Source organism: Ornithorhynchus anatinus, chromosome 9 (assembly GCF_004115215.2).
Source record: "Ornithorhynchus anatinus isolate Pmale09 chromosome 9, mOrnAna1.pri.v4, whole genome shotgun sequence".
Lineage (NCBI taxonomy): Eukaryota > Metazoa > Chordata > Mammalia > Monotremata > Ornithorhynchidae > Ornithorhynchus > Ornithorhynchus anatinus.
Window position 1 is genome coordinate 7637211 of NC_041736.1, and position 8908 is coordinate 7646118.

The window sequence follows — 8908 nt, forward strand, 5'->3', positions numbered from 1 at the left end:
TACCAAGTCTTGTATGGTACTCTCTCAAGCGTGCTCTGCACACAATAACTGCTCAATAAATACCAATGATGATGATGATGATGATGATGATGATGAATGGCTTCCACATGGCTCTGGCTGCCCAGACCATCCACAACAGTTACTGTACTTACCAAGGCTCTTTAGGCAAGTTTGACTGCCAGCCCTAGACTACTGCCCACTAAACTCCTGATTCTCTTGGGCGGGTACAGTGCTAGGGATAAGGACCAGCATTAAGGAAATAATGGTGGTTTTTCTTCCCTTTAAAGAACCAGTCAGTGGCCGTGGGTAAAAGCAGGTTGCTCTCAAATAGATTCATGATCCGGTGTGACAACTAGAGTGCGTAAAATTCTGTCTCTTTAGAGCTTTTATCTCCAGAGCAGGAACAGTAAGTATCAGACTTCAGGATGAATCCCCTCTTGCTCCGACTTTGTTGAAATCCAACTAAAAATATTTTCCTGATCTTAAAGTTACATTTCAAGGTTACAACATGCCTGTGGCATCAAAGGTTCTGATCATCTAAAATGGAAGTTCTATAAATACCTCAATAACTAGGATGATGACAAGGACCCCTTGATCCTCTGAGGCTAGTGAGGGTCTTTTGAATGCAATTTTTGGAGTGGGAAAAGAGTCCGTTAGCAGTGAGATGGTTGCCCAACCCACAGAACTCCCCGAAGGGCATTAGTTCCATTGTTATGAAAAGATCATTCTGGCAGCCTGTTTCCACCTGAGTTCTAGAAATAACTTTTCCGCAGATTATGGCCTCATTCAGCAGCTGTCTTTGCAAAATCACCTAAATGATTTCTGATTTAGATAGCTATATGGGCCAAGAATAGCTTTAAAGAGAGTCTCTAATGTGAAGCACAAATATATATGTATATATTAGGTTAAATACAGAACTGGCAAATAATTATGATAATGATGGCATTTGTTAAATGCTATTACAAGCCAAGCACTGTTGTAGATATAAGCTAATTAGGTTGGGCACAGCCTCTGTCCTACATGAAGCTCACAGTGTAATCAATCAATCATTTTTTTTAATTCTTATTACGGTATTTGTTAAGCATTTACTAAGCCCTGTTCTAACACTGGGGTACATACAAGGTAATCAGATTGTCCCACATGGGGCTCGCAGTCTTAATCCCCATTTTACAGATGAGGTAACCGAAGCACAGAGAAGTTAAGTGGTTTTCTCAAGGTCACACAACAGACAAGTGGCAGAGCCGAGGTTAGAACCTAAATCTTCTGTCGCCCAGGCCCTTGGTCTTTCTACTAAACCATGCTGCTTCAATTTATTCAATTCAGTTGGTATTTATTGAGCACTTAGTACAGTGCTTTGCACACAGTAAGTCCCTCAGAGGGAGAACAGGTATAGAATCCCCATTTTATATATGAGGAAACTGAAGGTACAGAGAAGCTAAGTGACTTACTCAAGGTCACACAGCAGGGCAAGGGGTGGAACTGGGATTCAAAGCCATGTCCTCTGACTCCATCTATACATACCCTATGAAAGAGCTCATTAACTGTTGGTGCTGAGAACCCTAATTTAAGCCTTGCCTCTGCATATGGGTTTTGGAAATATCACAGTCATCGTTGTTTCAAGCATCAGGATCATCAGCCTCTCATCAACTATTCACCAAGCACAGCCTGGATGCATTCGTAATACATATGTGCTTCAATTTCCTGTTCCCTTTCTAAATGAGTGAACAATGCTCACTACTTTTCAGAGAGGGAGAAGTGATCCTTTTCTAATTGATTTTGTATGTTCAGGAGAAGAGCTGCAAATCCCACTGGGAGAGGGTTTTCAAATGGAGAATCACTCAGTGGAACCCGGAGGGAAGAGGAGGGTTGTGATTTTCTTCCCGTTTCATCCTTTCCATCATAGCTTCCTCAGCTGTGTTCAAGGAGGTGTTACGTGAGAGTGAAACAGCACTGCTATTAGTATTTTTTGAGAGCCTATTACGTCCAGAGCTCTGTACAAATGGTTGGAAGGGTACGGTAGAGTTAGAAGACATCTCCCTGGGTATCCGGCAAGTATCCCTCAGGGTCAGCTTGAGAAGCAGTGTGACCATCGTGGGCCTGGAATTCAGAGGATCTGGCTTCTAATCCCTCTCTGCCACTTCTTGCTTGCCCCTCAAAACCATCATTTTTCAGTTGTGGCTGCCCATGGGTCCCTGACTGTTAGGATTGGAGGATGTTTGTCCAAGAAATCTCCAGCTGTCAATGCTTATGGGATATAGGAAAAAGTTTGTATCCACCCCAGTGCTTAGTCCAGTGCTTGGCACATAGTAAGCATTTAACAGATGTCACGATTATTATTATTATTATCTGAGGAAACCATATTTCATTTCACAGAGCATTCATTTCACAACCCACTACCTAAAGGGCCCACTACACACCAGTTTTAACCAGCTCTAACTGTTGTGCTGTTCTCTCCCAAGCATTTAGTACAGTGTCCTCTACACAACCAGCACCCAATAAATATGGCTGATTGATTGACTGGGACAGTGTACTTTGGTCCCACTGTCGCTATTGATTTAGCACGTTAGGCTCTTTGGGCAGGGAATGAACCGACTCTGCTTTATTGTACTTTCCCAAGTGCTTAGTACAGTGATCTACATAAAGTAAGCGCTCAATAAATATGATTGATTGAAATTCCTCCTAGAACCGGGCTGGGATAGTGAGGTGGGTTCAGTGAGGCGGGTTCCCTAGTGAATGCTCGTGATCTTAACTTGCGATGGCCTGGGTTTGAAATTCTCTCCTGCAAGATTTCGCTCAGGCCGCTTCTGAGCAATGCAAACAAATGCTATCATGGTTTGAAATGCGAGCCTCATGTTCCCAGAGCCAACGTTTAACATGCTGAGTGAGGAAAGCAAAAAAAAAAAAAGATATAGGAGAACATTGAGTCCCTGGCCGTAGAAACCTTGTCAGAGAAAAACAGAGCCTTGGGATTTGCAAATTCGGGAAGAATTAGAGAGTTCTTTTGTGGTGTGGTAGAGGACCAACATATAAATGGATGCTTCAGATTCAGATACTTTTTGGGACCTTATTAAAAGCTGGATAGGGAGAAATTTGAAGCATAGAAATGGCATTGTTAATGTTCTCATGGTAACATAAGACAAAACCATTGTATTCCTGTTTAAGTTGTTATTCTAAAGGCTATGGAGAAGGGACAGTGGTGTTTTTTCGGTAGTATCTGTTAAGCGCTCACTATGTGCCAGGCATTGTTCTAAGCACTGGGGTTGATACAAGATAATAGGGTTGGACACGGTCCCTGTCCCACGATAGAGCTCACAGTCTTAACCCCCATTTTGCAGATGAGGGAAATGAGGCACAGTGAAGTTAAGTGACTTGCCCAAGGTCACATAGCAGAAAAATGGAAAAGTCGGGATTAGAACCCAGGTCCTTCCGATTTCCAGGCTCATACTCTATCTACTAGACCCAGCTGCTTCCTCAGTCAACTGAGGTGTCCGCTTTTGTTCTGAATATATACAATTTGGTATCTGTCTCCTGGAGCCATACGGTAGGTAGGTGCAGAACCCAGTTGTTACACTATTACACGAAAGAGTGTTTTATTTTTATTTTCTTTTTTTTGTTTTGTTTTGTCTTATCATGTTTCTTAAGTGCTTACTGTGTGCCAAGCACTGGGGTGGATACGAGTCAATCAGATTGGACACAGTTCGTGTCTCACATGGAGCTCACAGTCCATCCCTATTTTACCGATGGGGTAACTGAGGCATAGCGAAGGTAAGCGACTTGCCCAAGGTCACCCAGCAGACAATTGGTGGCCTTGCTGCTTCTCAAGGTTGTCAGGCAGTGGGACCTTGAAAGACAATGTGGCCTAATGGACAAAGCATAGGGCTGGAAGTCAGAGATTCTAGTCCTAGCTTTATCACTCAACCAGTGTATGACCTTGGGCAAGTCACTTAACTTCTCTGGGCTTCGTTAAGAGTGCGAGATAGCATTCTACTCTCCCTACTTCTTAGACTGTAAATTCTGTGGGGGACAGGAGCTGTGTCTAATCTGATTATCATGAATCTATACCAGTTTTTAGCATCATGTTTGGCACACTGGGGAGCACTTGATTAACCCCATTAATCAAACAATGGTACTTTTTGAGTGCCTTCAGTGTGCAGAATACTGTACTAAACTTAACGAGAGTAAAATACGACCAAGTTGGAAGACACATTCCCTGCCCACAGTGAATTTACAGTCTAGAGGCCTCCCACTGCAAATTATTACAGGAAACACAGGCCTAAACATTACCTCATCTAAAAGCACTCCCTATTATGAACATAAACTCCCTTGCCCTTCACTCGCCTGCATTCTTTTTAAATTGTCCCCTTTTAATGTCTATCACAAGACACTCTGAGTTGACCCAAGTTTGGTACGGGCTTATAGTGGCATAATGTTGTTCTCGTTATGGGGCTGCCAACATTTCTCATTATAGATCCCTATTTTTAGAATTTATCATTTTGCAGTGTAAATGTTGATAAAGCTGGAACATGGTGTGCACCAGTTTAGCCTAAATGTGAATTGACACAACTTTTTTCTTTTTCCAGAAAGATGATTGGCCTCTTTACAAAAAGGAGCTGACCATTGGTTGGCTTGCAACAAATTCCCCTTTCTCACAAAGGAAACTTCTCCCAAGTAGGGGAGGGAAGGAGAGAATGAGGTATTTTTGTCCTTTAAAAACCCTGGACTAATGGAGAGAAATTAGGAAAGGATTTACAAATACCACAGAATCACCCTACAGAGGACTCCCAATTTGCCCTGAATGAGTCCTTTGCAAACCTCAAGAATGAATGGAGCTTTAGGTAAGATTAGGTAACTGAGGCACAGAGGAATGAAGCGACTTGCCCAAAGTCACACAGCAGACATGTGGAGGGGTCAGGATTAGAATCCAGATCCTTCTGACTCCCAGGCCCAGTCACTCAGTCAGCTCGCCTCATTCTACCTCACCTCACTGCTCAGCTACAGTCCATCTCACACAAACCACTCCTCTAGGCCCAGCTTACTCATTCTTCTGCAATCTCATCTATCTCACTACCAACCTCTTTCCCACATCCTCCCCGATTGCCTGGAACTTCCTCCTGCCCTCCATTAACACCAGACCACCACTTTCCCCACCTTCAAAGCCTTATTAAGGTCACATCTCCTCCATGAGGCCTTCCTTGATTAAGCTCTCTTCCGTCCCTGCTTGCATTCCCTTCTGCATCGCCTATGCACTTAAATCTGTGATCTTTGGACATTAGATATTTGTCCCACCTCCAGCCCCACAGAATTTACACACATATCTTTAAATTATGGATTATACACCTCATTCATATTTATGGCTGAGTCCCCCTCCAGACTGTACGTTCGTTATGGGCAGGGAACATTTCTGCTAATTCTGTTGGCACTGTACTCTACCAAGCACTTAGTAAGTGCTCTGACATAGCAAGTACTCCATAAATACTACGAATTGAGTGACGTATCCCTGTACTCAATAGCCGGGGTAGATGCAAGATAATCAGGTTGGATTCCGACCCTGACAGGGCTCACCTTTTAAAGAGGAGGGAGAATAGATATTGAATCCCCCATTTTACAGATGAGGTAAATGAGGCCAGAGAAGTTTGGCGTCTTGCCCGCGGTCACACAGCAGGCAAATGGAAGACCTGAGATTAGAACCCAGGTCTCCCGACTCCCAAACCCTGCTTCCACCAGGACATACTGTTTACTTTGCCGAACCTAGTGTGATTGTTGCATATAGGACCCGTCTCTGTTTTCGGGCTTCTGTCTGGAATCCCAATCAACAAGAGCAATCCCTCTCCCCATTGCTGCCCTCCAGGCTCATCTGTCAGCTGCAGTGGTCAGTCGATCAGTCTCCCAATATTCCAGGACAATTCTGCTTTCTGTGCTTCCCTGTGCATTTAAATAATTTAACCTGCTCTTCTGGCACAGGAGGTGTTTGGGCATTTTTCTCTTGCAAATCTTTCTCATAATTAGTTTTTCCCTCTGACATTCAATAGGGCTAGATTGGCATTTCCCAAGCAGTGCCTATAAGGAGGAATAAAAGCAGTTGCTTTTAATCAGCCGTTCCTCGCCCTGCCTGCGCGCTCTCTCTCTCTCTCTCTCTCTGCCCTCATTTCACCCAATCCATTTCTCTCCTTCAATGAATGGGGCAGGTTTCATGAATTGAAGTTTGTTTTCTCTGGAGGAGGAAGGTGGATTGTGGAGAGTCTTTAGAAGGGGTGGGAGAAAGTTGTCTTCACCCTTCCTTCAGGATTAAAAAATATATATATTTTGGGCATGCAGGCAGCAATCACTGAGCCACCTGTGTAGGTTGGGCACAAAGTCAATTGGGTCACATGATAAATTCTGCCCAGTGAAAGAGGGTGTCCCAAGCTTGGATGGGAAACTATCCTGATTGATTTGAAACAGCCCTTCCTAATGAAGTGTTGTTGTTTAATCAGCCCCAGCTGTGTCAAAGTCATGGTTCTCTCAGGGGTGGAGTTGGAAGAGTTCTAAATGCTCCCACCTGTTCCCAACTTAGTATTCCAAGGGAGAATTGAGAACTGGTTCACCTTTACAGCTCTCTCCTAAGAACGCAAGATCCTATTAGTTTAGACCAAGTTCCACTTAGCCCACGGCTTTGGCTCCAACACTGGCAACTGAATATTTGGAGGACTATGTGAGTGGATATCCAACTTGCCTGAATTTTTTCCTCTTATGGACTTCTCTGTGGTTTAATCAACATCTCTCTGAACCTACTGCTATTTTCTGCCAGTCTAACTCCCCTTGTATAAGAAAGCGTGCCTCTCCCAGGCACGAGCCAGAAGAAGAATGGGGCTATTAACTGTTTTCTTCATCAAATGAACTCTTGCCAGCAGTAGCGATGGAGAAAACAGACCACTTCTGATATGGTAAGATTTATTCTAATTGGAGTCGGGTCGAGTCTGGTGTTGGTCTAGAATTATCCTCCATCATAATATACTGCTTTAGGCACCAGGTTCTGATGTTAAGCAAATCAAAAAGGGAGAGGTTTTTTGCAAAGTTCAGAAATCTGTAAAAATACAAATAATTGGGTGTTCCTTTCTACTGGAAACTATTTAGCTCATCCTAGCTGCATCCCCACAGAAAGGGAAGGAATGTTGCCTAGACAACATTTAACATTTTATGCAAAAAATAATTTCTAAGAAATGAATGGCCTTGCCAAGCTTGTAAAAACCCTTTGCAGTGGCCAACAGCTTCTCCTGCTGTGTGCCAAGGGACAAATGAGTAATAAGAGGGACTGATTGTTCTTTTGTGACTATTAAATAGAATAGTTTGCATTATTCTTTCACTCTTTTATCTAGTGTATGTTGAGCGATTTACATTCCCTTGTCTCCCCTGTGAACCTTTAAGCTCCTCAAGGTCAGGGACCTTGGTCTTTTACTTCTCTTTTACTTTTACTTTAATCGTTTACTTTTCTTGTGTGTGTTAAGCCCATAGTGTGTGTGTGTTAACCATCTTATGTTCTTGAAATTCGCAACTCATGTCTGTGTGCCCATGTGGTTGGAAAGGCCAGTTTTTAGCTCATAAGCCCCACCACACCCAGCACCCAAACAGAGAGTGAGTTTTACTTTTTGGTGTGTACTTGGTGACTTTTTGATAATGGCATTTATTAAGCATTTTATCTGGACTTAAGCACTGGGTCGAGCAGCAATTTTGTGTTTGCTCTATCACACCCTTTATGACTTCATAAACTTCAATCGTGCTCTTTGAAACGTGGTTTCCAGTGGAAGAATGCTGATCCCTTCGTTCCATCTTCTCACATGGGGTCATGGTAATGTGTAGCTTTTTAGGATGAATATTACCTCTGCACATAGTAAGTGCTCAATAAATACTATTGAATAAATTACCTCTTTCAGAAAATACTATTTTTCTTTGCAGTAGAATCACATTAATCCAAGCACTTATCCTATCCTGCTTTGATTACTCTATCAGCCTCCCTTTGTCCTGTCTTTTCCCCCACTCCAGTCCATACTTCACTCTGCTGTCTGGATCATTTTTCTACAAAAGGGTTCAGTCTGTTTCCCCATCAAGCAGAAAACCTTTTCCATTAGCTTTAAATCACTCAATCATCTTGCCCCCTCCTATCTTATCTCGCTCCTCTCCTAATACAATCCAACCCACACACTTTGCTCTTCTAATGCCAACCTACTCACCACATCTTGATCTAGTCTAACGCACCACCAATCCCGCACCCACATCCAGCCTGGAACATCCTCCCTCTTCATATCTGACAGACTTTGCCCACCTTCAAAGTTTTATTGAAGGCACATCTCCTCCAAGAGGCTTTCCCTGATTAAGCCCTCGTTTCCTCTTCTCCTACTTCCCTCCGTGTTGCCTTAGCACTTGGATTTGTTCCTTTAAATCAACCATCCCTCGGCCCCACGGTACTTATGTACTTATCTGTATTTAATGTCTGTCTCTCACTGGGGGCAGGGAACACGTATAGTAATTCTGTTATACTGTACCCTCCCAAGCACTTAGAACAGTACTGTGCACACAGTAAGTGCTCAATAAACAATAATAATAATAATGTTGGTATTTGTTAAGCGCTTACTATGTGCAGAGCACCGTTCTAAGCGCTGGGGTAGACACAGGGGAATCAGGTTGTCCCACGTGGGGCTCACAGTCTTAATCCCCATTTTACAGATGAGGTAACTGAGGCACAGAGAAATGAAGTGACTTGCCCACAGTCACACAGTGAGAAGTGTCAGAGCCGGGATTCGAACCCATGACCTCTAACTCCAAAGCCCGTGCTCTTTCCACTGAGCCACGCTGCTTCTCCGATTAAATATGATTGACTGGATGACGGATCCAAGGGGATACACTGTAGTGACGGCCTCCACAGTCTTTTTGA